Source organism: Canis aureus, chromosome 37 (assembly GCF_053574225.1).
Source record: "Canis aureus isolate CA01 chromosome 37, VMU_Caureus_v.1.0, whole genome shotgun sequence".
Lineage (NCBI taxonomy): Eukaryota > Metazoa > Chordata > Mammalia > Carnivora > Canidae > Canis > Canis aureus.
Genome location: NC_135647.1, coordinates 3,718,960 through 3,745,229, shown reverse-complemented (window position 1 = coordinate 3,745,229; position 26,270 = coordinate 3,718,960). Strand labels below are relative to the sequence as shown.

The following is a 26,270-nucleotide window of genomic DNA, read 5'->3' as shown; positions in this document are numbered from 1 at the left end:
CAAGGGAGATGGAGCCTTTGTGTCCTCAGGGAGCTGACATTCTCTCTACTCTTCCCAGAGTGGGGTGAATCTCCCCTTTTCCCTTCCATTCATCTCTACGCCTACAACACCCTCAGGAATGAGATCTCCACCTGCTACTCCGATCACCACCTTCTCCTTCCCCTAACCTAAACCTATGTTCCTTATTTCTAGGGTGACCAGGTAACTTACTGTCCAACCCAGGACATTCTGAGTGAAAGAGGGAGCTATTAATAATTATGCTGCAGCAGCAGATGTACCCAGGACATGTGAGGATAGCACCCTGTTCAACACAAATGGGTCTTCCCCACTTCTCTTCCAGACTGGGCACTCCCTGGAATCAGTATCTTACACTTTTACATTGAATGAAAAATCTAACTTTGGCCAGATCCCAGAAGAGTGCTCAGTATACTAACAAGTGCTTAAAATGAAAAAAAAAAAAAAAAATTAGTACTTCCCTACATTACATAATACTGCAGACTTGAACTTCAAATCCACCTCAGAAATAAATATGATTGTTAATCACTATATTATATTTTAGAATGCTAAATGTGTGAAAAATATTCCCTTTGTCTAAGGCTCCTCACTCCTTGGTCTAGCAGAGAGCTCGTTTTGATCTTGTGGAACGTAACACAGACACATTGCATCTCATTTGCTTTCACTGTTTAAAAAAAAATCTAATTTCCTTTCTTAATTAATGTAATGAAGGTGTGAAAATATTCACCTCCACACAGTCCTCATCAGTGTCATGTAAACAATGCACAATAAAATAAATTGGAGTGCTTCTTTTCCTAATGGGTCCAGGGTTTCCTTCCTCTGGAGGGTAACCCAGCATCGGGCCATATGTAAAATGATCTTTTCTAGAAAGCCTGCAAAACTCTTGAGAAAAACATCTCTGATTTCTAGGGAATGTTTCCAACTAAATTGGGATGAGTGTACTGTGACCAAAAAAACCCTGGCCATTAACCTAGAGAGGAACTTGGTAGCCGGGAAGAGGATGTGTGGGTGTTTCCAAATTAATTCATCAAAGATAAATGTGTCGAGTGATTTTTTGTTCAGTTGAATAAACTTGAATGCTTCCCTGTAGACAATGGTGAGGTTTTCATTTTCAGGGGTAGAATGTTGTCCCAAGAAACCGCCTGCAAGGATATGACTCTGAAAGTGGAGGGGAATTAAGAGCCAGAGGAGGGCTCCCTCCAGATGAAAGGCATATACTCTACTTAAAAAAGAAGAAGAAGAAGAAGTGGGGTGCCTAGGTGGCCTAGTTGGCTAAACATCTGCCTTTGGCTCGGGTCATGATCCCAAGGTCCTGGGGTAGAGCCCCTTGCTCAGACTCCTTGCTCAGCAGGGAATCTGCTTCTCTATCTCCCTCTGCCTTCCTCCTGCTCATGCTCCCTTTTCTCTCTGTCTCTCAAATAAATAAAACTGTTAAAGAAAAAGGGGGAGGGGGCGTGTGTATGTGACTCAGTTGGTTAAACTTGGTCGCAGCTCAGGTCTTGATCTCAGGGTGGTGAGTTCAAGCCCCGTGTTGGGCTCCATGCTGGGTGTGGAGCCTACTTAAAAAGAAAAAGAAAGGCCCATAATCGTAATCATTTTCCTTTCTGATTAGATCTTTCTAATAATCACATTGTGGGGTGTTTACATGACAACTGCTTTATGACACCATTCCGCGTCCAGATTTGCCCTTGGGGAACCAATTATATGTGCTGCTGGCCTATCTATACCTCCTCTCCCTCCCTTCCTCCCCAATTCCCTTGCTTGTCTGTTTTCAGCTGGTATTCTTTTCTGGTTGAATGGCCACAAACACAAGCTGTCTATCTCCTCTAGCTCATGGAGTTCAGCTTGGCAGATGAATATAACGTTGGTCAAGAAGCTATTCAGAAGCACGAGGCCCTGCTCAGACCACTAGTGCAGAGGGAGCTCAAGTGGAAAGTCAAATCTGCTGTAGCCCCAAGGAGCACCCATTGTGTTCAATAAAATGGACTTTCACTTCTACCACCACTTCCTCCCAAGAAAAGCAAGAAGCTGGTTTTAGACTCCTGACTTATTTTCAGAATGAAAACAAAACAGCTTTATTATTTTTTGCCCCAACCCCCTGAATGCAATGAACAGTAAAATAAAACACTGGTTTGCAAACTCTTCAACCCAAGGGACTATTGTTTGCCTGATCTGATGGATCTGGCCACTTAATTATAAAACGAGCAAGCTGCTCTGCTCACTCTCTGTAACTGCCTTTGTCTGGGTTTTAGTCTCTGACACTGAAAGATGAGCCAATAATCTGTGAATTAAACCAAAATATAACAGAGAAGTGACTCGGTTACATTTAGAAGTCGGCATGTGGTTGGTATCACAGCTGGGCTGTGGGGTTTTACCATAGTAGGGGTGTTTCCATGAAGTGACTCAGATTTAGGGGAGGACACCTGGCAGTCACAGGCAGGGCCCCAAACCCAGGGACTTCAATACTAAAGAGTGGAATTTTTATGCGAGATTAGCTACCAACATGTATAGACATAAATAGCTCCCTCCCAGCCCCTTTGGCTTCTCTAGGTCACCTGTGAAAGGGGATGCGTCTCTTTTCTGCTGGAAGGAATTTAACTTTGCAGTCACCCACAGGAAGGGTTGCCATTTCTGGAATCTGTGTTTGGGTACTCAGAATGCTATGCAAGTCCTTAGTGGATGCTTGCAGTTATTCCTTGCTCTGGCTTAGTATTTCTTTATATTTATACTAAGGATAAAATATGCAAAGGGAAATCTCACACTGGAGTGTCAGAGAAAGAGTGAGGCGACACCAGTTGGTGGGGGGGTCTTTTGGAAAAGCAATATAGGCAGCCTGTGTTTACTGAGCTGATTCTCCAATGGTCCCATTTTCAGATGTTTGGACAACAGACATTTGCTTTACCTTCCCTGAGAAGGGCCAGAATTTGGCAGATTCTCAGCTGAAGGGCAAGCCTAGCAGGAGCACAGGAGGCTTGACCCTGAGGGCTGGGCTGAGAGAAGTGGTGAAGAGGGGGGAGGCCCTCCCCATCCCCACCCTGACTGCTCTTACCCCGCCTAGACACACCCCTGCAATTTGTTCCTACAGAAGGGGAAGGCTACTGGATGCTTCCTAATTAACCGCTGGAGAATAGCCTGGCCATCCTGGTTCTTAGAGGGTTCACGGGGACGCCCCCTGCTTGTGACAGCCGCGGAAACAGAGAGATGAAGACAATGCCGGGATCATGTGTATGCTTCTGGCTGAACTGGCCCAAGGAGGCTGAGAGGAAGGGGGTGAATAAGCGAGTACGGGGCAGGGGGGAGGGGAGGAGACGAGGCACCTTCTCAGAGCCAGAGAAACCGAAGAGAAAACAAAAAGGAAGAAATGATTGCGTGTCAGGTAACAAAGGGGCAGATGCGGACCCCAGGTGCCCAGCCCAGTCCCCTAGAGAGGGCCAACCGCTGGTGCTCTGGGAATGGGGGCAATGGTTGGTCGCTGTCCTAGGATTCCAACCAGGTGCCTGGATCTGAGCGTGCAAAAGGAGGGAGCAGGAGGAAAGACGGCCCCCACGTTTCCTGAGACTGTCATGAGCCCCACAATCAAAAGCTTAAGCACTTCCCCTGGGTCACTCCAGCAACGCGTACGTTTGCGTGTCCCCGGGACGAGAGCCTCGTAAGCCGCCAGACCCCTCTGCAATCCCCGCCCCCCAACAGCCCGGCTCCCTCGGTTTTCCACCGGCTCTGCTGGCCCTCGGGGCGCTGCCACTTGGCACCAGGGATCGCAGGGCGCCGCTGCCACCTTCACATCTGGATGGCCAAGGCTCGCGCAATTCCAGGGAGCACTCGCTCCGCTGTGAACGGACTTGCTCTCTCTGCCCCCCGCGCCCTGGGAGGAGGCGAGGAGGCCACAGCCTCTCGTGGTGACACGAGACCCCTCCCAAGGCACAGAAACTTGCGGGGTGCTCCCGTCCTTGGGTCCTTGGGTGCATCGTCCCTCCCCCCCATCCTTACAGACACTGGCCGGCGTCCGCCCGCCTCTTCTCTCCATTGTCATCTCGCCCCCCGCCCCCCCACCTGCGTGGATTTCAGACATGCGGGGAAGAGGCTGGTTCACAGCCAAGTCTCCGGGCAAGGCGAGACCCTGGAGCCCAGGCTCCTGCCCTAGCGGGACCCGGCACCCGAGAACAATGCCGGAGGTCGCTGGGGGGACAGCAGGCCGCCGCCCCCCCCACCGCCCGGGAGCACGGGTGGTCGCACCGGTGCGCGTGTGCCCCGGGGCCGCCCCGGGACCCCCGCTCCCCATCCCGCCCGGGCACGACCGACCGCGGGCTCCTCACCGCGTCGCGCCCGGTCCCTCGGCGCTCCCGGGCGCCCCCCAGCTCACCGCCTGCACAAGTGCGTGTCCCTTTCGGCGCGGCAACTTGGCGGCCCTCCCCTGTGGGCACCCGCGCGGAGCCTCCGGGGCGCAGGACGCCGAGGACGCGCGGCCCCACGGCTCCGAACCTGCAGCCTCGCCCCCGCCCAGGACGCCCCTCACCCGGGCTGCAGGCGGAATCGGTAGCGAAACAAGGACGCACGGAAGGTGCACGTACCTAGAGACGAAGGCTCCTCGGCATGATAAGGGGACACTTGGGCTGTCCGGCGAGTACAAGCCTCCGTGCCCAGGCTGTTCCCGGCAGCCGGGCCCCGGCGTTGCAGACAGCGGAGCTCGGGGGGAGGGGACAGAGGCCGCGGGGCGCAGCAGGGTCCCCGCGCAGACCCCGGCCGCCCTCCCGAGTCCGCTCGCGGCAGCTGGGGGTGGGGGGCAGCGGCAGGGCCGGCGGAGCCGAGGGGAGCGCGCGGGCGGGGGCGGGGGCGGGGGGCGCGGCGCGGGGGCGGGGGCGGGGGGGGCTGCGGAGACAGCTGCCCGGCTCCCGAGGCTGCCTGTGCGCTCGGCCTCCAGCTGACCGCGGGCGCGCCCGGACCCTCGGCCCCAGCCGCGCCGCAGCTTCCGAGTTATCCGCGGAATTCGCGCTGGGGGTAGCGTGCCCTGGAGGGAGAGGCCAGGGGAGTCCACCAAGACGGGGGATTTGGGAGAGAGGCTCTGCCTTGGAAACCTTGCGCGGGGGCGGCGGCGGTGTGTGCGCGCATGTGTGCGTGCGTGTGTGTGTGTGTGAGTGTGTGTGCGCGCGCGCGCGTGTAGTTGGGGATGGGGTGAAATTCGTTGTTCAAGGCAAGAGTTGTGCTGGAAAGCACCCCTGGGGAGATCTGCTTTGTGCGGGCACTCCACTAGAGCCCGTTTGGGTGGACAGATCTCGGAATGATAGGGAGAAACGGTTGGGGTGTGTGTGTGTGTGTGTGTGTGTGTGTGTGTGTGTGTGTGTGTGGTTTTTTTGTTTGGTTTTGGTTTGGTTTTAGTGGATTTGAGCTATACAGAAAGCTTTTCTTTGGGAAAGTGTGGGTCTGTCTGACAACACATCCCATCAAGGGTCTTTTGGATGGACACTGTATGAGACTGGGAATCCTTAAGGACCCGGGGACAAGGTCTCTGTCACCTGCTTAGACAGAGAATGTCTGTCTGTCTGCTCTGCTTGGGTTTCCTAATCTATAAAGCCACCAAACTGAATAAATTGTGTACTTAGGATATGTTAAATAAAACGGTACTGTGAATATATCTTCCCACCCTCCACAATGACCCAGCTTGGGATTCTGTAACTGTGTGAGTGGACTGGTAAGAATTGATGAACTTGGACAATGACCCAAAGGGAACATTACAGGAGGCTGTGGCAACATGGGAACACCTGTATCCACTCGTGGCGGGGGACGGTCGGCATCCTCAGCCCCTGAATATGAACAGCTAAAAACATAGCCTGAACAACTAGTGAGTCACAACCCGCCTAAGGATACAACAGGAGCAGAGAGTGCTTTATGTGTTAGAAAGACCTCCCAGAGCAAGCCCCGGTCTCTGCTTGAGACCAGGAAGGGCAGCATGAGTGAGTGCCCTAACAGTCTGAGCCCCTGGTTTTTCAAGACAGCACCTCTCTTTGCCCTCCTTTTAATTTACAAAATTGTTTCTCAGTCTTCCCATGCAAGCATGCCTTTCAGAGGAGAAAATGTGTCAACCATATGATAGGAACATTCCAGGCTGCATGGCCAGTTATTCTTCATATGTTTTCAGTATTGGTATTCTTGTCAATTCGTCAGTCCCTGGTGAGGTTGGTTGGCTTGAGCCAGGCCTTGCTATGCTGAACACTACAGTTCATGGGCTGTCTTCTTATAACCTTGGCTTTGGAGCAGATACTTCATGAGTATGGGATCATTTATTCCTGAGTATAATTCTGCAGTCGTTGTTATTACTCCCATAATGGATGGGAAAACTGAGATTCAAGAGTGACAATGTAACTTGTCCATGGTGTTCTTTTGAACAGCTACATTTGTGACCATTTGCTACACAGGAATAGATAACCAATACAGAAAGCTTCCTCTTTTAGACTATAAATACATTGTGGTTACCCTCCTGCTTAAAACCCTGCATTCCCCATTTATTGGAGAATAAATCCAAACTTCATTTTAATGCTCCAAAGCCCTTCTGGCCTCTTGAGGACCCGCTTCCTCCTCTTTTTTTTTTTTTTTTAATTTTTATTTATTTATGATAGTCACACACACACACACACACACACACACAGAGAGAGAGAGAGGCAGAGACATAGGCAGAGACAGAAGCAGGCTCCATGCACGGGGAGCCCGATGTGCGATTTGATCCCGGGTCTCCAGGATCGCGCCCTGGGCCAAAGGCAGGCGCTAAACCGCTGCGCCACCCAGGGATCCCATTCCTCCTCTTACTAAGCTCTGACCACGGGGGCTTTCTTTCAATTCTGTAAACATGTGAAGAGAGGTCTTCCTTGGCCACCCTCACCATTGAGTATACCCTTCCCAAAAGTTATTCTTTTTCAAAACCCTATGTCTTTTAGAGCACTAATTGTAAATTGTAATGGTCTTTTTTTTTTTTTTTTTTTGCCTTTTTTGCTTGTTTCTTGTCTCTCTTTCCCTGGACCATGAGATCAGACAGGCAGAGACCATTTCTGTCTTTAGATACTGTATCCCCAGCACAGGGCAAGGAGTAAGTATCTACCTACTGAGTGAAAGATGAATGAATCCCTCTGTGTGGTTCTAGAGCATTCTTTCTTACTTGATCCTTTTCTTCCCTTGTCAACCCCACCCCCAGCCATTATCCATCTGCATCGCCTTTGCCCATTTCCCAATATGGGAAATTCATCAAGACCCAGTTTAAATACTCTAGGCTATATCTGTTTTTCCCAGACCCCTTGCCCTGCTCTCTCACCTCAGAACCGTTAGAACATCTTAAATCTGTTTACCTTACTCTGGAGAAGGAGACCTGGAGAGAAGCACAGATATGCAGTAGAAATTTTGGAAGAAAGGGGTAAAGAGCTACCGCAGATTAGCATCAGTGCAAGGAGGGCCATGTAGAAAAATCCTGGAGGGAGAAGCAGGGCCTAATAATCACCCTGGAGGATGGTAGACTTTCCATTTCCCACTGTATTAGCCTCCAGGGGCTGCTCTAAAGAATACCACAGACTGGGTAGCCTACGGAACAGACACTTATTATCTCACAGTGCTGGGAGCTGGAAATCCAGGAACAACGTTCTGGCTGCCTTTGTTTCTGGTGAGGGCTCTCTTTCCAGCTTGGCTTGCCAGTGGCCTTCTTGCTACATCCTCACCCAGTGTTTCCCAGTGCACGTGCATAAGGAGAGGGAGTGAGCTCTCTGGTGGCAGCTCTCTTACAAGGACACTAATCCTAGGGCCTCCGGGCCCCACCCTCATGACCTCATTTAACCTTAATTGCTTCCCTACTCCAAATATAGCTGGACTGGGAGTGAGGGCTCTAACATATGAATTTGCAGAAATGCAAACATTTGTTTGCATCCCCAGCACCCACCTTCCCAATTCCACTGCCTTCTGGATGAGGAACGGGATCTGCTGTAGACCTCATCTGAATTTTATGGGAGGGAGGGTGGAGGATTTCATAAGGATCATAGATGATGCCTGGTGCTTTGCTTTACAGACACTGTCTCACCTAAGTCTACTACAATCCCTCTTTTCTTTTCTTCAAAGATTTTTATTTATTTGCAGAGATAGTGCGCAGGAGTAGAAGAAGGGGCAGAGGGAAAAGTAGACACCTCACTGAGCAGAAAGCCTGATGCAGGACTTGATCCCTGGACCCTGAGATCATGACCTGAGCCAAAGGCAGATGCTTAGCCAACTGAACCACCCAGATGCTCTACAATCCCTCTTTCGATTACTGTCCCCACTGGAAAGATAAGAAAACTGATGCTGTCATAGGTTGACAACGTAACGTGTTCATGATCACCGAGGTGAAGCTGTTACTCAAAGTCAGAGATGATAAACATTTAAGGCTCTGTTTGCTATAGTACATTCCATTTCCTGGCCTCAGTTTCCCCCATTGGGTTTGGGATATCTTGCTGAGGCTTGGGTAGGAGTGTGGGGGCAGGGGTGTGTGCACACAGTGCTGGAGGCCAGGGGACTGAGACAGGCAGGGAGTGGCTCCCAGGCTTCCTGTGAGCTTGCCTCAGTGTCTCAGCCTCAGGATTAAGCTCTAAACAGGAATGAGGTGGCAATGGTAAGTCAGCCAATCCTCCTTGAGCTTTTCCCTCAGGAAAGGAGCATGTAGGGGATACAAGGTGAATACCTAGCAGGGGCTCATTTCCCTCCCTGAACTGGCACCTGGCACAAGGATCCATCCGGAGTGACTTTCTAGACCTTGCCAGTCTCAATAGAGACCCTGCCCTGAGATCAGGTCCGTGTACGAGTGAGGGATGGGGCAACACGGACCCCCATAACCAGGACACAATCCTTAGCAGCGTGTCTAGTCCCAATCCCAGAGCCCAGGGTTACACAACCAGAGTCAGCACTAGAACCAAGATCTCCAGGTGCTTAATCCAGAGGACTTCACACTGCTCCTCAAATTACTGCCCCTGCTGTTGTCACCCAAGTCTCCATCCTTGAGTGATTATTTCCCCCCCCGTCACCTCGCTCTCTGTTATAATACCATGTCCTTCTTTCTAGGTCCCTACTATTGCCTAACCGGGTTTCTTCTTTCTCAAAATTTCCCTGGGCCAGGCATATGGAGACACCTTGGCTGAGCCCTTGTAACCTCATGCAGGGAAACAATGAGGCCCAGAGCCTGTCAGGCATGGGGCAGAGTGTGAGGTGGTAGGGGATGCAGAAGGTGCAGGTATTAGAGACAACTCTGCCGGTTGTGAGATTTTATGTCACCGAGTGGGAAGACATGGTTCTCCCAAAGAAGAAAGAGTGTAATACAAGTCCCCCTGACCCTCCTCCCCAGATTCCAGTCTTAGTTGAAAACACTCCAAGGTAGCGACGTTATTACAACCAAGAGCAGGAGACACAGAGGAAAACATGAAAGTCATGTAACTCATCTCACAGAGCCTGGCATGAAGACAGCCGTACATAACCGAGGTGGGTTTTAAGAAAGAGGAAGTACTATGGGTGCTGTGGGAACTGTGATTATTTCTGGTTCCATATAACAGGGTGTTTGAACCTCAGCAGCACTGAAGATGCTCTCTTTCAGTAACAGAATTTTATCCGGCTTTTCTTGCATGGGGATTTATTTAAGCCTGCTTGGGGTTGGCATTGGCCAAGTCAGCCCGCTTGTTCTTTCTGTAGGAGTAGAAGAAGGGGCAATTGATCCTAGTAAATATGCAGTTCCTTAGTGGCAAACAGAAGAGCATCCAAAATGCAACCCATTTATTTTTCTGATTTAGATTTCTTCCATTTAAAGATTTAAATATTTAATACAGACCTCGGAACGTGCCTGAAGACCCACTGCTGTCACAAAGCAGAACTGATGGAAGGTCTCAGATTTGCTTAGATCTAGTGACCCCTATTCATTTATATTTCTATATATTCCTTCTGCCCATGATGCTAGCACATTCTGGCTTCTACTCTTGGTCTAGTGGACTAGTCCTAGGGGTGGCCAGATACAACTGAGATCTAATCTCTTTTCCTAACTATGATGCTTAATATCCATATGGATACCAGATCTAACATCCTGATTTTGAAATTCCTTCTGTACTCTTATGACCTTCCTCCATAGGCATTCGGCCACCCAAGTGCACGGCCAGACCATGGCTTGGAATGCGGCCAGCTCTAAGATTCTTGAACCCTTTCCTTGTACTGTAACTCTTTATCCTCCACCTTGCTTACATCTGCTGAATTCTTTCTTCCCTTTGCTGCTCTGACCAATCTTTCTCTATTTCTTCTTATTTTTAATTTTCTGACTTATGAAGCGCAAGAGGATCACTCAGAGAAGGAGTTTACAATGCAGACCTTTTTTTTTTTTTTTTTAAGATTTTGTTTATTTATTCATGGGAGACACACAGAGAGAGGCAGAGACATAGGCAGAGGGAGCCTGATGTGGGACTCGATCCCAGGACAGGATCATGACCTGAGCCAAAGGCTCAGGACACTGAGCCACCCAGGTGCCCCTAAAATGCAGATCTTGAGTCACCTTTTCTGCCACTCTAAGTCAGTCATTTTAACAAGCACGCTGACAGGTCTGGCACATTTGTCTCAGAAGGTACTTTGGGAAACGCTGGTCTAGATATCATCCAAAGAGGTGCCCAGCCCACTTGGCACTCCAATGCTGCTCCATAAGCCTTTTCAGCACACCCCAGCACCTGCACTTCTGGCTCTAGGTTTAGCTCTTTTGGCTACACTCAGTGTCCAAGGAACAGCCCTGTACACAGTCTCTGATTTGCAGACACTTGGGTTCTATTTTGGTTCTGCCAATAGAAAACTCAGGGCAAATCTCTACCTTTGAAATCTGTGTCCTCACCTGTCAAATGAAGGGTTTGGACAACTTGATTGCCAAGCGTCCTTTGACTCTGACATTTGACAATTCCTGCCTCCACCATTTTGTTCAGGCCATTATCACTGCCTGGAAATTCTCTGCTGAGAATTGCCCATTGCTTTTTCTCTGACCTCTGATGTTGGTCTCTAGAAACCCTGCACAGCCAATGAAGCTCTGGTCAAACACTAACTCTTTCATGATGCCTTCCTTGGCCTGCCATGCTCTCCCTGCACTCTCCTATAACTGCCATGTCCCCCTAAGTACAGACCCAGTCCCGTAATTTCCTTCTGTCACAGATACTTGGTATACTTCTCCTCATTAGTGTATATGTTCCTTGATATCAGAAACTATGCTTAGTGCCACTGACAGTAATGGAAGTTTTATATTAAAGAGTGTAGAGGATAGTCTGCAAATATTGGCTAAATGAGGAGTGAGAGCATATCACGTGCCCTGCTGGCTTCTGCCATCTTTTCCCCTGGAAAAAGAGCATAACATGCCTGCATTGATTGACATCAGAGCTGTATGTACAGAAGTATGTTTCAACTTGACAGATGACAGCTGGGTCCTGCTTACTGCTTGCTGAGCTGCTGAGAGCAAGACCTCATTTTCCTTTGCCTGTGCCTGGTGCTGATGATAAGGTTCTCAAGGGAGTAGACATCTCAGGCTGTGGCTTCCTCACCATTGTCACACTATCTGCTTGCACAATGGGAAATGTGTTTGGCCAACACACTTAGCATTTTAGCGTGTCCCAGGAATGAATGTCTCAGGGATGCTGAAATCAGGCCTATCTACTTGAACAAATGATCCCCGTCCTAAACCCCACCTCCACCCCCACTTCCAGTTTCTACACTGAGGGACCTGGAAGACTACATGGGTAAAAGATAGTCCGCAAGAGGTTCAAAGCTGGCAGGAAACAAAATATGCCTTAAACGCTGCCAACAATCCCCATCTATTCAGAAACTTGAGATTGGATTGCTCATACATTATTATTACACTACAGGGAGAGGTCATTTTCTGTACTATCGTTTGGAGCAGCAGTTCCCAATTTTTTGGTCTCAAGACCTATGACACAATAACATAATGTAGACTAGCTATTTGATTTTTCATGTAACAGGTACATGTGAGATATATATATATATGTGTATATATATATATCTCACATAATCTAGACTGAACTCTTTTACACTTAAAAAAATTATTAAGGACCTTTGGGAGTATACTCCCAGACACCCCCTTTTGGAACTGATAAAAGAGTGTTGGGAAGCCTCCGAGGTCCTTAGGCCACATGCTGGGAAGTTCTGACCTACTCTGATAAACCCGCAGAATGTTAACTTTGCAAATCCCTATAGCTTATGAACCTTTAAGGCTGAAGGTAAATGGCATAAGTTTAATTCACAAAATATTATTGCAGATGCTAAAATAACTATAGATTTTAAAATGACCATAGGGACTCCAGGGTGGCTCAGTGGTTGAACACCTGTCTTCAGCTCAGGTGAAGGGATCAGAGTCCTGGGATCATCTCCCATAACCCCCACCCCCACTCTCCCGGGAGCCTACTTCTCCCTCTGCCTGTGTCTCTTATGAATAAATAAATAAAATCTTTTAAAAAATTAAAATACAATCATTAAAAATGATTGTAGAAGTAACTGGAAACAGGATATATGTGTAAATACAATGCTTGGTACTTGATAGGTTATAAATTGACTTTGGCTTTATAGTAAATCCATTCCCTTTCCCTCATCAACAGCAGACACATGAAAGAAGAGATTTGTCTGTAGGAATCTCCAAGGTGACTTATTTATACTGTGTCCCCAGGCCTGATGCAGTCCCTGGCTAGCAGGCTAGTCTGCATGACCCCTCCTGTCCATCCTCCAGCTTCCTGTCTCTGTCCTCTGCCCCTGGGGCTACGCTGCCCTGTGATGCCTGGTGGGGTTTTGCCAGTGGGAGCCCAAACAGGGCACAGGTAAAAGGGAAGGGAATGAGGCGAGGATATCCATTCCTCGGTCTGCCCTGGGAGGTCATGCTGGGCTTGCTACATCCCCTTTTAAAAGATAACAGCTTCCCTGTGGTAGCCCTCTGTGCCTCCATCCTGTCGGTTCTAACAACCTCTTTCTCTTCCATCTTCTGGATCCCAGAGTGACCCCACAGAGCCAGGCCCTCTGGCTCTCCTATACTCCACCTACACCTTTGTAAGCCATCTCTTTGTACAGAAAGCTCCCTTGAATTATTCTATGTGGAGGGAGCCATCAGTTTCCTGATAATACTTGATCAATACACATTAATAGCCACCCATTGATTATTGAAAAAATGCAAAATCTGCTTCTCTTCAGTCATTCATATTTTAAAACTCTTCTTTAGGTAACTCTTCACTGTTTTTGTTTTTTTTCTCTCTCTTTTAAAAGATTTTATGTATTTATTTATTTTAGAGAGGGAGCGAGCAGGGAGGAGCAGAGGGAGAGGGAGAGAATCCCCAGCAGACTGCCACTGAGTGCAGAGCCTGATGTGACGCTCAAACTCATGACCCTGAGATCAGGGCCCCGAGCCAAAACCAAAAGTTGGAAGCCTAACCAGCTGAACCCCCCAGATGCCCCTGCTTCTCTTTCTATTTTAGACCAGGGCCATTGTTGCACACAATCCAGCTCTATCCCTTTCCTTCTTACGTCCTCCTGATTACACCGTCTTCCCAAACATCAGTCCCTGCCTAATTCAAAAGATCGAGACTATTAAATTCAGGAGGTGACTTTAGAAGGTATCCCAGGCCCAGAAGCCACATTACTGAACACTTTGTGGCTGGTTGTGAAGCCTCACCATCTTCATGGATGTTATGTTGGAGTCCAATTCAGTCTGAAACAGGAGTCTGCGAGGTGAAGTGATCTGTCACTACTAATCAAGTGAGGCTAGAAGTGAGAGCGAGCTGCAGAGCTCAGTGACAGCTCCATGCACAGGAGGATACCCTGGAACTGGGCGTGGGCTCCTGGGGCTGAGCCCTTCCCTGTGTAGCTGCTGGGGTCCCACTCTGGTGTGGGGACCAGCTGCAGGGCGGGCAGGCTCATGGCCCCTCCCCGAGGCCTGGAAACCACGAGCTACCCTCCTAGTTTCAGGGTCTGGGCCTTTCTTCCTAAATCCCCACTTCACAGCCTCCACCCCCAACTCCACAGACATTTTATGCAAAATCGGTACACTGGAGACAACATCCCTCTTGCTCCCCACTCCCCACCCCTTTTGCTTGGCAGAGGAGACAGTGGAAATCTGATTCCCCAGGCACAGCTTGCTCAACCCACAAAGCCTTCTTTGGTAGTGTGGCACCAGGCCTAGCCCCGTTTCCCGATGTTCCCTCTCTGCTCTCACGTAGTCCATGAGAGGACTCTGGCAGCTTTGGGCGGGAGCTGTGACAACGGGACAGGACGCTGTCACCCTCCATAATTAGCCAGGCAGTGAGGCTGTTGTAATATCCCTGGTTGATGGTGCTCTTGAACCTAATAAATTATTCACGCCACCGAAGTGTAATTGGCTGTCACATTCGAAATAGGTCATTCACACTCAGGCTGCTGGAGGTGAAGACTTCACAGCAACGGTAGCAAATCCACGTGCTTTGGTTTAAGCAAATCTCCAGAGAAAGTGGCTGCTCCAAGCAATCTCCCATTAAATAGCTTTCATCGGATCCTGCTTATGTTTTCATTAGCGGCAGCAGGCCGAGGCTGGAACAGCTGTCTGCTGGCAGGCTTCCATGTGGGGGTGGGGGTGGGGGTGGGGGGTTGGAAGGCTTTGTTCAGCCTCTTCCATCACTGACCCTTCCTCTACGAGTCTCAAAGGGCTCCCTGAGGAAGAAAAATGTGAACATCTGCTCTCGTTTGTTCTTTGCACCCAAGACAGTGGCCAAGTCAGTATGAGGACGGAACCACTGGGCACCGGCAGGTTTTAGAAGCGTGAGTGTACACAGGCTTCTCTGAGAAGTGCCTCTCAGCCCTGGGCACCACGTTCAAAGAGGAATTCAAGGTCAACAGCTGTGGCCGCGTGCCCCTGCGTTTCACATCCTAATCCACAGACGTTCGGCCCTCTTCACTGCTCAGAATACACTTGCCCTCTTGTCGGCAAAGATGTATTATTCAACTCAAGTGCCTGCTGGAATACAAATATTTGACTGGCTATTTTAGTGTTTGGAGAGTTACGTGTTAATATGTTCTTTTAATGGGTTTTGAGGATACCCAAGATTATCTTACAGGAGGAAGAGCAGTTTTCCCCAGGATTAGAATAAAGAAAAGTGGTTGAAGACATAGCTTGAGGGATTTGTGTTAAAATAAAAGTGAATGAGCTGATTGCTAGCTCTTGATGTTAAATGGATGTGGAACAGAAAAGCTGATAAATCTACTTGGGGAAGGGAAAGATGGGAAGCAGTTTAGCAAGTGGACTGACCCCTTGCCTGCCTTCTGTTAGGAAGATAAATCGAAAACCTCTGTAGGTCTCTTCCAGTGGAGATTCTATGAGTGTACAGCCTTGGAGCCAAAGGGCAAGAAATGCAAGAATTTTTACTTGGTGAGCATAGCACCCAATGCAAGAGGCGACGTGAAGATGGAGAGCCATGGATGCTCTTCCACGACTATCAGATTTATCACAATGGTTCTGCCAAAGATATCAAGCTCTCTTCTTCAAATGGGCACCTACAAGAAGCCTGCCCTGCTCATCCAGTCCTTCCCCTCTGCTCTTTCTCTTGATCTCCCTTTAGTGTTCATAAACACTAGGGAACAGCTCACATAAGTCATACAGCCCAGTCTCCATCAGCTAGTGATGAATCTATGAGCAATTTTCACTTGTGTACATGCTGCTCGATCATCAACTGTTGCCACAGATGTTTCCTAAGTGCCCACTGTTGTGCGTGCTTGGAATGGGACTCCATGAAGTCAGCCACTGTGTATATCTAGACTGTAAACAGAACTGTCCCAAACTGGACTCCTGATTACCCATCATGGCCATACTCGGCCCCACCTCCAAGCCCTCTCCTCCAGTAGCCCTCCACATCTCAGAAAAGAACCACATCGTCCTTCCAGATGCTTAGGCCAAAGGCTTGGAGTTATCCTTGGCAATTCCTCCCTACCCTTACTTCCAGAATTACTCAGTGTCAGGCCAGGAAGGGCCTCATCAGCTCCTCCTGGAATATGGCAAGTCCCCCAAGTGGCCTCCTGGCCTTTGTGCTCCACACCCTCATCTTCACTTTCAAGACAGCAGTCAGAAGGATCCTTTAGAAAGGCAAATCAGATTATGTCACTGTGCTCCACACCTACCAGGGTCTTCCCATCTCCCATAGAGCAGAAACTCAAATCTTTCCAATGGCCTGTAAGGCTTTATAAGAGCTGGACCTCCCCCGAAACCTCTCAGATCTCATCTTCCCCTGCTCTCTGTTTGCACACACTGTGCTACAGCCACACAGGCCTCTGGCTCTTCCTGGAACATTCTTCCCCAGGAGTCCAGGTCAGATCTACAGTTTCACCAAGCATTTGGGTATTTATCAGCAAAGCCTTCCCTGGCCATTGTGCCCTATCTTTCTCACCCTGCGCTTAAATTTTCTCCATAATACTTCTTTCCATCTGACACATCTTATTCTTACTTTGTCTACTTTCTATACCCCTCCACTGCAATATAACTTCACAAGGGGAGGGGCTTTGTCATAGTCACTACTCATCCCAGGGGCTGCATAGAACCAAAGCTAGCACATGGTAAACATTCATTAAGTATTCTTTTTCTTTTTTTTCTTAAGATTTTATTTATTTACTTGAGAGAGAGCAAGAGAGCAAGAGCAAAAGCAGGCAGAGGGAGAGGGAGAAGCAGGCTCCCCAATGAGTAGGGATCTCAATATAGTGCAGGGTTTGATCCCAGGACCCTGGGATCATGATCTGAGCTGGAGGTAGAAGCTTAACCTAGTGAGCCACCCAGGAGATCCCAATAAGTATTCTTTAAATGAATGATAAAGTAAATCCTATATCCCTAAATAGTTCATAAGCTTCTGAGGTGGCTGCCTCTTCTGATTATGCTACTCCTTTCTAGAGGAGCTGCAATAGGTGCTCATCTCAAAACATTTATGCAGAGATTCTAAAAACTGATTCCCAACCAGGCATAAATTGGTAAGAATTCCCATACCTAACTCTTACACATCCTGTTATGAAGAACACAGTCTTTCTAAGACTATCAGAAACACCCAGCCATGGTCAGCATGAGCTCCCTGGAGCCACTTCTTTCTCTCCTGGAAATTCAGTTCCCTACTGTTACATTTATGTGGTTCAAGAAAAAGCAACTCTTCTGCAGACTTTCAGCAATGGCCTGGTACTTCTTGTTTTGTGTTTGTTTGTTTGAGTGTAGCTATTCCTAGCTCTTTTTTTAAAAAAAAAAAACGTGAAGATATATGTATATGTCGTAAAATACACATACGATTTACCATCTTCATAATTCTTAAGTATATAGTTCAGTAGTGTTAAATATATTCATGCTGTTCTGTCCCAAATCTCCAGAGCTTTTTCATCTTGCAAAACTGAAACTCTCTACCCTTAAACAACAGCTCCTATTTCCTCCTCTTCCCAACCCTCAGCAACCACCCTTCTGTTTTCTGTTTCCATAATCTGAGTACTTTAGATACTTCATAATAGTATTTTAGATACTTCATACTTTTTATTTGTTTTTTGTAACTGGCTTCTTCCAGTGAGTTTAATGACCACAGATTTCCCCCATGTTATAGCAAGTGTCAGAATTTCCTTCCTTTTTATGGCTGAATAATATTCCAATCATAGGTATGGACCACATTTTGCTTGCGCATTTAGCCATTGATGGGTTGCTTGCCTCTTTTGACTATTGTGAATAATGCTGCTATAAGCCTGGGTGTACAAATATCTCTTCAAGACCCTGATTTCAATTCTTTCGAGTATATACCCAGATGTGGAATTTCTGGATCATATGGCAGTGATATTTTTAACTTTTTGAGGAACTGTCATAATGTTTTCCATAGCAGCTGCACCATTTTACATTCTCACCAATCATGGACAATGTTTCTCTGACTCTTCTTAACAACAAGATATTTTCCCCTCCAGAAAGTTAAAACTACTCAAAGATTCCCAATAGAGCTAAACATTCCTGCTATTTCTAATGCTTGGCAACCAGGAGCCAAGTGGCCCCCACTAAATGTGCATAATTGTGTGCAGCAGTGCCTTTCACTCATTCCTTCATGCCTGTTTTGAAAAAGGCTTCCTTGCCCTTGAATTAACATGCAGGCTAAGTGGACACACAGTAGCCTGCATTACAGACAAAGGGCAGTGGGAAAAAGCCAGCTCTGTTTTGGGCATGATCTAAGCTCTGCTAATCCCAAGCAATCTCATGCAAAAGTAATGTATTTCCATTTGTGGTTTCTTTAGATGATTCCCCCTAAAGCCTGGCACCATCACCCCATGGTGAATCGGGGGACTTGGGGTGATATGTGTGGAAGAGCCAAGAAGAGGACTGGAGTCATGCTCACATGTCAGTGGTTCCTTACCAGGAGTTTCCAAGGGCCTCGGACCTGGCACACATGTGAACCAAAATTGTCAATGGGAAGGAAAATCCCTTGAGGTGATGAAGAGGTGTAGGTGGAAAGGACTCTGGACACTACCCTTCCCTTGTGCTTTCTTTTACCTCCTTCATTGGTGGGCTGGGAGAACACTTCCCTAGTCTCACTGTGTCTCCCCACTAAGTGATGTTGTCTTCTCTCCTCCCCAACCCAGGGCACTCTGTCTTTGGTTTTGCTTGGACTGCAGATTTTTCACCATCCTTCCAGTTGGTATTACAGAGCAGTGTCATATGGTGACATGTATTCTCTTAAAAAGAATATTTAAAACAACAATAAGGGGATAAATCTCCTCTTAAGTGGGGATTTAAAAATAAGACCCTCCCAGCAGATGTGAAAAGGGGAAGAGCTGGAGACACGAAACTCTCAATGGCCTCAAGAGGCAAAATGATTTGGAATTTGATAAAGTAGGCCAGGGGTCAGCAGACTTTTTCTATAAAAAGCCAGATAGCAAATATTTTAGGCTTTGTGAACCAAGAGGCAAAAACAAGGAAATTATATAAACACTTCCATATCATGAGAGAAAATAAAATTTCACATATTTTTATTGACAAAATTCAAAATATAATTGGGCACTTTCTCCTTTTTTGGTAATGCTGGCCTGCTTAGGAGAAGAATGGAATTCTTTTTCTTTGGGCTAACATTTTGCATAATTGAAGTCAAGGTTTACTTTTCTCCATCATTAAATCAATTGCAAATGTTCATCTGTAAAGACCATTCTTACCTTTCAGGCTGTGAACAAAAACAGGCAGTGGGCTGAGATTGGCCCTGGGGCCATGGTTTGCCAACTCCTGACTAGGTCAAGAGGGGGCAGAGAGCCACTGACTCACTATATGCCATTCTCAGCAGTGCCCAGTAGGTTGTAAGGCATAGGCACCTGTCTTTTTGGAGTATCATCCATGTTAAGAGGAGACGCTAGGGTTTTTTCCATCCTCTGCTCTGTAGCTTGCGTTGTAAATAACCAGAGGTTATGTTGTCTTTTCTCAGACAGAGGGCAATGCTCCTGACCCACGATCAGCTGTGTCTCCAGGAGTGGGGAGGATTTGGTTGATCCATTGCTAGTGAACCCTGCTACAGCTGGTACAATTTCTGACCTACCGAACCAGTTTTGTGCACTGGTCATAACTTTCATGGAGCTCCAACAAAATTTGTTGATTAGTTCATAGCAGGTTGATCCTATTAACTTATTCTCTGCCCCATGCAGAAATATTATTAAGCAGCTGAGCTAATATTTGTCCTCATGTACATGCGTGTGCACATTAGTATATTTACAAACAAATAAAAAATTGTGGTGATCACCACAATTTCATCCAGTAGGTTTTATCATCGAAAATATTTTAAACAACAATGGAAGTAAAAACCATCAAAATACTACGAGAGGGGATATTTTTATTTTATTTTTTTTTTTATTTTTTTATTTTTTTTAAAGATTTTATTTATTTATTCATGATAGTCACACAGAGAGAGAGAGAGGCAGACACATATGCAGAGGGAGAAGCAGGCTCCATGCAGGGAGCCCGATGTGGGATTCGATCCTGGGTCTCCAGGATCGCGCCCTGGGCCAAAGGCAGGCGCCAAACCGCTGCGCCACCCAGGGATCCCGAGAGGGGATATTTTTAGAAGCTTCATTTAAATCTTAATTGTTATCCTTAAATACTGTAACTTGTATATGATTCAAATTTCAATGGGTGTTATCTTTAAATTAGAATTTTTTTTAAAGACTTTATTCACCTATTCATGAGAGACAGAGAGAGAGAGAGAGAGAGAGAGAGAGAAGCAGAGACACAGGCAGAGGGAGAAGCAGGCTCCATGCAGAAAGCCTGACATGGGACTCAATCCCGGGTCTCCAGGATCATGCCCTGGGCCGAACGCAGGTGCTAAACTGTTGAGCCACCCAGGGATCCCATAAATTAGAAATGTTTTAACAAATATAGAAAGCCTAGACTTTCTCAGATTATTGAGATGGGGAGGCAGCAACTGTAGTATGTTTATTGCAAGCAAATATTTACCCAGGAAATAGGGACTGTATGTCATTAAAGATACTGTTAGAGATATGATTCCTGACCTCCAGAATTTCAGACCAAGGCCAGGGGACTCTCTCCACAAGAAAAGTGCCCTGGCATGTATTACTGTTTGATAGATAATTTTCAGAGGGAGACCAGATTGGCTAACAATAAAATATGGGTAGAAAATCACACACCTATTTTGTGCCAAATGATGGGGTTATTCTGAGCTCTCCTTTGGTCACATAGTGGAGATCAGATAGCAGCCAGGCTTGTTTATTCATGAGCCAGATGCACCTTTATATTCCCAGGAAAGCATTTGAAATGAGCAATCTAAATAACTCTGCTCTCCTCAGCTTGTGTCTTTGTTGATCACAGGCCAAGAGTAGGAGAGAGGAATTATATAGACTTGGGAGACTGGGGCAGCTGAGAAAATCAGTTCCATAATAACTGACATTTACATAATAGGCCCTTAATGGTTTTTCATTACCTCATACATTATCTCTTTAACTGCACAGCAATTTTCTCAGGAGGTGACCACCACCACCACCATGACTACCATCATCATCACCAAGACCATGGCAACCACCACCATAACCACCATAATCATCACTACCACTATGACCACCATTATTATCATCATCACTGCTACCATGACCACTATCACCACCAGATGACACCATCATCATCACTATCACCATTGCCATCACCATCACCACCCCAAAATCATTATCACCATAATTATCATCACCCCCATCCCCACCCCCATGGAAGAAGGAAAATGAAGCTTCTGAAGGGTTAGGTAACTTTCCTAACATCAAGATACTAGTAAATTGAAATAGGTCTGTTTTGAGTCTGAATATTTTGCTTTCTTATGCTACCTTTCCTCAGTTTGGAAGTCTGAATGGTAACTATCAAAGATTTAGAAACAATGGTGGCTCTAGAGTTTTTCTAAGGAAAGTATTATAGCAACATGGTCAGAAAAGGGGTTTGGCTCTCTGCTAGAAGATGTTTGCAAAGCAAGATATAACTTTATATACAGAGTGTAAATCATTTGAAATAGCTATGTTTTCTGAAAAAGCTTTTTATTAAGATTTAAAATTCTAACTTATGTTTCAGTTTTTAGGGATACTAACGGAGATTAATTGGGGGCTGAAGCATGTCTCACCTCAAAGACATCCTTAGTACCCCTCAGTATGTAAACCAGAAGTTGAAGGAGAAGAGTTTGTTTTTCCAAATATTTCAGTCATATCATTAATCTGAAAGTAGGTAAAAGTGCCTTCCACCAATTATATCTGCATATTTGATTCTCTGACATACTTTTCTTCACATACCATTTAATCAGTTTGTTGTGCTGATATAAATAGGAAAAAAAATCCCACCGTAGAAAATATTTTCATATTTGCTCCTTCTCAGAGTTTCCTAAATGGCAATTTATAGAAGAAAAAAATATATTCAACCCCTCAGCCAGCTGACTCCATTAGTGATCTGAAAGTCAAGGTACTTTCTTCCTGTTTCTTTGCTGGTTGCATCTTACTTTGAATGGATGGTTTCATATGAAATCTGAAGCCAGGGGGAGGAGGGTCCAGCTGGTTTTCCCTGGTTGCTGTTTGGTATAATATAAATATTTAAATTTTTAACCCCTAGTGATCCAAAGACTAAGAAGGAAAACATTGCAATGAAAAAGACAGCACCATAATCTCATCACTTTTCAGAAGGCAACAATTCTTTCTTCTCTTTCTTTTACTTAAAAATTTTTCCTAGGGCTATGCCTCATTATACAGCTGAAGATGACATACCAGATCTTTTTCTCTGTTTGTCAGGTTATCTATTACTGACAATCTTTACAAAGTTGACACAGTGGTTTTTTTTCTCTCTCAAATTGTTTCCATCATTGATCTTTACAGGTCTTCTGCCTGAAGCATTTATTTGTACAGTGAGGTAAAGCACAAAAAAGTGTAAGATGTGGAAAGTCCACGTGAGAGTGATGGTACTATAAATTATTATTAATTTGCCTTCTGGAGTAAAACTAACCATTATACTCGCCCTTTGCTATCCTAGTGTAGGTCAAAATCTTCCTCTTAAAAATATCTAAAAATGATCAAGTAGATTGTTCTTTCTGGAAGGGAAATTCTAGATGCCCAATGAGATACATTCTGTCTACACAGCACAAAGTGGTTTTTCAGCTTTAATGACCTGGTGTGTCTACCAATGAGGATCAAACACTCTAGATTATCATCAGATCCCTCCCTCATTCCAGGGTGGACACTATAGAATCATCACCCTCCCAGTCAGCCAGGTTCATCCACATCTCAGGCTCCCCAGAAGCCAGCCCCCAGGATAGCGTAGAACATACTGAGTGTGTCCAATATCCCACTAGCACTGGGGTGCCTGGGTGGCTCAGTCGGTTAAGCATCTTCCTTCGAGTCAGGTCATGATCTCAGGGTCACAGGATTTTGAGCACCACATTGGGCTCCCTGCTCAGCAAGGAGTCTGCTTCTCCCTCTCCCTCTGTGCTGTCTCTTAAATAAATAAAATCTTAAAAAAATAAAATAAAATAAAAAACCATCCTACCAGCACCTGCATTTTTGGTTTCACTTTCTTTTCTCCATTTTACTTGCTAGGACCAGTCACTATGTTTTTTTTTTTTCCTTCTTCTCTAACTCTTTATCCTTCTGGTAGTTGAAATAGTCATTTCAATTTGACTCAACCACTACCTTTTCCTTCTCTAAAACCTCTTCTGAAAGCTACTAAATCACAAACATCTTTGTTCAACATCACAGCTGTTTGGCAAACAATCAATAGGCAAAATTTAGCCATCCAAAAATAAATGAGAAGTTGAATAAGCTGACGCTTGCCAAGCACAATAAACCATGTGAGGGAGAGTTAACTGGAGAAACCACATCTCTGATACATATGCTGACTTGAGTAAGTGTAGGGACTTCCATCAAGGAGGGAGGGCAATTCTATCACATTTTGTTTCTCTATTTTGGTCATAACAACTACACATTTCTTCTACTTAAAAACTTTTTTTTTTTTTTTTTTTGCCACACATACAGTGGGCACGGTTACACTTTTAGTCCTCATGTCCTATGAAAGATATACTTGAGTGTGTCTTATACTATTCCTAAAAAGACTTGGCTGGCAGCTCATAAAGATATTAGATAAGCATTTAAAATGTTTTATTTGTTAGTGGGCCCCTTTGGCTTTGGCCTGATCTAAATAGGTCACTCTGAGGTTACACCCGCAGGCTATTAACTGGGGGGGTGGGGGGGTGGGGGGTGGACTCGTAGTTAAAACAGCCTACATAGCTTTAGTGCAATATGCTATTTTAGTTTATGCCCCTGAAATGACACCATCTTTTTGGCACCAGTCAAAGAAAGCTTCCTAGATATCTATGGGAAGGGAATGTTTTGCAATAATCCAAGACATAGGTCGCAGAGGCATGAATTACTGTGGGGAGGTCTGTGTCTGCTCCATAACCTGTGACAAATAAAATAGAGAAAACAACTTTCAAGTAAAGCATTTATCCAGGACTCCAAAGGTTGAAACCTGATCTAAGCAATCTTGGCAAATCACGAAAGCAGAGTGACCAATTGTTTTCAACTCAGGAAACTAGGGCAACCTTTTCCTGTCCATTTTCCAATCCTATTACTTGGGTCTACTTGAGAACCCTAGATATAGATTTTTGGAGAAAGGTTCAACATAGCTAATTATATTTATATGATATATACATATTATATAAATTATTATACCAATTATTATATTTATATGATATGAGTGTGGCATAGTCAAATAAAAAGCTCCAACCTAACCAAGATGCATATTTTTTATTTTATTTATTTATTTGAGAGTGAGCATGAATGGCGGGAGGGGCAGAGGGATAAGCAGACTCTCTGCTGAGTGTAGAGCCTGATTTAGGCTTGACCCCAGGACCTCAAGATCATGACCTGACTCAAAGACAGCTGCTTAACCAACTGAACCACCGAGGCCCCCCTTGTTTTCTCTCTTAACATTTTTTCCATAGAGGATGTGACTTAACTTTTAGGATTTATTGGTTTTGTACCTATTGTTAATCTCTTCATCCTTTCTTCTTTCTTTTAATTTTGGAAACGGCAAATATAATTCAGGAAACAATGTCAAAATATGCCAGATTAGAATAGAATGCATAATTGTTTGCATATTGAAAAATATTTACCTCGGCTTCATAAGCAGTATAGACAGAAAGTGAGCATCTATTTTACGTATAGTTCTTCGGTTTTCTTTCTTTGACAAATCTTTTGCAGTTTTCTTACTCTCCTCAACTGAACTTCCTTTTTTAAGGGGAAACGTGCTAATTTACTTGGTGTGGGGAAATGAGAGAGGTTTGGTTCAAAGCAAGTGGTATTTTTTTCCTGAGTATCTACTGGTCTAAGGGCACTACTGGTTGATTGCTCTCCCGTTAGCCAGTTCATCCACATCTTGGAGGGCTTCCTCCTTTGGGGAGGTTAAAACAGCTTGCATAGACGCAATGATGCCAGGACAGGAGAAGTGTTCTCATGCTTTGCTGCACTATATCAGCTCCAGAGAACATTTGAAGGTCCGGCAAAAGTTTTGCTATTTCCTGTGGCCTTTCCAGAAGCAAGGTCTTACAAAGCTCGTGAGTGTCCAGGGAATATAGGAGCCTGAGAAATACTCTGCACTCAGAACTTGTGGTGTATTATTATCCTAACCGTTGCACTTGACAGCAGATCACTGAGCAGGGCTGAAAATGGGGCAGTGACTTGTGGCTGCTTTACTGTGTGCCAAGGAGTCATTTTCAGCTGCTGAACCAGCGACCTACCGCCACCTGGGGAACTGTTTCCTCCCACAAACTGACCCTGCTCTGTTCCTGAAGGCTGGCTATGGGCCTCTGGTGCACATGACACTCTTTTGTTTTATTATTCTGATCACCAGCATAATTGTTATAGTTATCCTTACTATTATTGTCCAAACCTGAGGTGCTCTGTGTGTGTGTGTGTGGTGTGTGTGTGAGAGAGAGAGAGAGAGAGAGTGAGAGATAGAAAGAGAGAAAGAGACAGAGAGAGAGAGAGGGGGAAAGAGAGAGGATGGAGAGCGGGGGAATAAATATTGGGGTTTCTGGACAGTAGGTGGATGGCTGCTTCTCTCTCTCACTAACCATTTGCAACTCTCCCCTAGAACAAATACAGAGTTACACACCAGTGCTTCTTAATGAACCATAACATTTTCTTTAACCACAGAAAACAATTGCTGAAACAAACAGGATCTCAGAAAGGCAGTTAAAAAATACTGTGAGCATGACTCATTTTTTTTCTCCCCAAATCTTTATGGGGTCCATAAATCTAAATGAACTTATATATACTTTTTTAAGCAAATGGATCTAAATTCTAAATTTGTATTCCCTTAGGGGGAAAGGGTTCTTTAAAAATGTGTCCCTTGCAAGGAAATATGGTTGCCTTAGTAAAAAGCTCCTGGGCATTTTCCTTCCATTATGTTAGAGAAAATGCATTGTACCAAAAGCTTTCTGCTTTCCTAGGCATGGTAAGGGAGCCAAAAGCATGCATGAAACAGAGCAAGCATGAATTCCTCTGGGTAGATCTATGCCACTGTGCAGAGAAGATTAAGTAATAGAATGCTGGAATTTTAAAAAACAAAATCTTATAGAATTGTGTAATCAACCCTCTTGTTTTAGATGAAAGGTGAAGCCCAAGGAGATGACATGACTTGCCCAGACCCTACACCCATATAATGGCAGGGGCTGTGCTCTGATCCAGCTGCTAGCAACTCGTCTGATGCATTTTCA

At 45.7% G+C, this 26,270-nt stretch overlaps 1 protein-coding gene across 7 annotated transcripts in view; it reads right to left on the bottom strand.

The window, feature by feature from the left end:
* Positions 1 to 26,270, bottom strand: part of RIPOR2 (RHO family interacting cell polarization regulator 2) — a 220,082-nt gene that overhangs the window by 87,279 nt on the left and 106,533 nt on the right. The window contains exon 1 of one of the 7 annotated variants that reach the window (XM_077886073.1): positions 4,584 to 4,718. The exons of 4 other annotated variants lie outside the window; for them this stretch is intronic. The gene's annotated coding sequence lies outside the window, so the exon portion shown is untranslated. Of the gene's footprint in view, positions 1 to 4,328; positions 4,471 to 4,583; positions 4,719 to 26,270 lie in introns of those variants that run through there. 2 more of the 7 variants (XM_077886076.1, XM_077886074.1) reach the window with 2 other exon arrangements.